The sequence below is a fragment of the Wasmannia auropunctata genome, unplaced genomic scaffold (assembly GCF_000956235.1).
Source record: "Wasmannia auropunctata unplaced genomic scaffold, wasmannia.A_1.0 LD336057.1, whole genome shotgun sequence".
NCBI lineage: Eukaryota > Metazoa > Arthropoda > Insecta > Hymenoptera > Formicidae > Wasmannia > Wasmannia auropunctata.
In genome coordinates this window covers 217,827-220,667 of record NW_012026833.1, presented here as the reverse complement: position 1 = coordinate 220,667, position 2,841 = coordinate 217,827, and positions in this window count along the sequence as shown.

The following is a 2,841-nucleotide window of genomic DNA, read 5'->3' as shown; positions in this document are numbered from 1 at the left end:
AATCGTAAGAATTAACCAATCACAGTTGAACGTAAGAAAAATATTCGACTACGATTGGTCAATTCTTAGTTAGTATGATATGAGTAGTGATTAACGGCTTATTGTAGAAAGCCCCTAAAGGTCCATCTTGGAATATAAACTTTCTAAAGGTCAATTTACAATGAGAGTAGTAAGTCGTGAGCCGTAAGAAATTGACCAATCTCATTCGAATATGAGAAGAATAATCAACTGTAATTGGTCAATTTCTTACGGCTTACGACTTACTACTCTCATTGTAAATTGACCTTTAGAAAGTTTATATTCCAAGCAGTTGATAGATAAAGATAAACATTAGTAGCGACATTCTGTCCCAGATGAACCAAATTTATACGGCGATGTTGGAGTCGTCTGTTTTATCAGAAACGCAATAATTTTTGTACAAACTTTTTGTATATATTACTTCTACAGATTAAAAAATTTTTTTCCACAATTAAGGTTCATCTACAATACATCGTATGTTGGGTTGTAAGCCGTAAGAATTGACCAATTACAATCAAATATTCTTCTTACATTCAATTGTGATTCATCAATTTTTACGGCTTATGGTTTACAACCCGACATACGACGTATTGTAGAATGGACCTTAAAGTACAGACTGTAATGGAGCCCCCCAACGTGTGTTTAAACCGAGAATATCTAATCAAAAAATATTCGTTATTATTTATTGAATATTATTTATTAAATATCAAAAAAGCAATGTAAAAGTTCGGTAAATCGTCTACAAATACACATATTTTTGCACCACGAATTACAGATCAAATAAAACGGATGATTCATTGTGTAATTGGTAACACTTTCGGATTTCTTATATGCTTGATATCCATCTTCCACTTGCCCATAATCGCGTTTGCCGATGTCACAATCTGAAAATATTAACAGTTGTTAATTTTTAAACGGCAGTTGTTTAAAATTGGTCTTGGTCAAACTGATTCAATGTGATCATCGTGATCGAAAAAGAGGTATAACAACCGAAATTAAGGCTGGTATTATATTTGTCGTACGATAAAGCATTTCAAGTCTATGTATTGATCGGCTGCAAGAAAGAAGTTGGATCTCCTACAATCAATCAATATAGGCTTGAAATCTTTGTTGTATGACTTGTGTAATAATACTTTTGCGATTCGCGAGATATCCATGATTCAATGTGCAAATTCGTTTTATTTTAAGTCTATTTTACTTTAAAAGAAAAACTTTAATTCTAATATATTGTAATCATAAAACTGTTTTAGATTAAAATTACAAATTTGCCAAACATACCAAATTTAACGGAAATTAAATTTTAATTTCTTAATGAAAAATCTTACTAGATTTTGCATTTCAGCAATGTTTCTCTATTCACCTTTATTCCTAGAAAATTTGTTCCTTTGGCATCTATGGAAGTGTCCCAGTCGGCTTCGAAATCCTTGCTATACAGCAAAGTGATTGCCACTAATGTCTTGTGTCCATGTTGCGGCTTCATGTCGTCCAGAGTGAAGATGATATAAAAATCTTCGAGGGAAGTATTATAGTCAATATTATAGTCCTGTGATAGACTGAGGTGCAGATAAAATTCCTGACCACGTCTGACAATGAATCTTGCACTGTCATCCTTGACGGGTCATCAGCTCGTATCTGAAAGTTCGATGATTCTCACCATTTTCCTTGATGCAAAGATCCACATTGTGAATCGTCGATTCTGGGACGTCGCTTTCTTCTGCGAATGTCAACGTTCTTAAGGATTACGAATATCTTATACAAAAGGATAAAAAAATTACCAATAGTTAACAGCTGGAAATTATGAATTCTCTCTCGATAAAGATGTTAACATTAGACAATAACTAATAAATAACGAACATTTGTAAAATATCTTGAAATAAAATTAAACCATCATTGATAACCATCAGTGAAACCTTTTCATTGATTGAAAATTGAATTGTTGAGAAATGCGAATTCCCATAAAAAGAAATAATATAATAATAATAGAAAACAAAATTTTTCCAGACCCGTTTAAATTAAAATTGTATAAGATTTTATGATCCCAAAAAAGGTTTAAAGATATTTAATCGTTTCTAGGGCTACATTCAAAATTTTGCTTTCAAAACAAATTTTACTGAAAAGCTATAGTGTAACGTAATTAAACTATAGCTTTTAATCAAATTTTCTTCGAAAGCTGCGTTTTGGAATGTAGTCTATGCCTAGATTATTATAAATAATTATAAATCTTCTTAGAAGTTTCTAGTCTCTTGATTGAATTTGAATTGGTGCAAATATTTTTGTCATTCAGTTTAAGACTAAAATTTTCTAATAAGAATATTCTTGCTTATATGTAAAAATATCTATCTTGATTTAATTGTAAGACTAATTTTTTTCTGTGCGGTAACTATACTGTCAAGAGATCTTCCGGAAACTTCCAGTTGATCGTCTTCTTCATGCTCGAGTGGAATCCACAAAAACTAACCATTAGACATTATTAACTGCAAAAACGAATTGAACAAATCGAACGACGACGAGAGACTGACGAAACGAAGTCACTGACAGAAATTCAAACTTATGTATGTATATGCGTGCGATATTGATGTAATATGTAATAAGGTGTTCATGTTTACTATACCGCATTGATATTTCATGCAAACATACATACGATTTTTGGAATATATATATTCGTTTAGGCTTCTAAACTTAATTCTAACAATTCACATGCATTTATTTCTTTATTGTACATTTGGCTCTGTCTTTATTTTGAGCATATAATATCTGCATAACTTTTTCGCGAAGTAAATGTTTTGATAAATTAATAGCACTAGTTGCCATATTGAAGTAAAA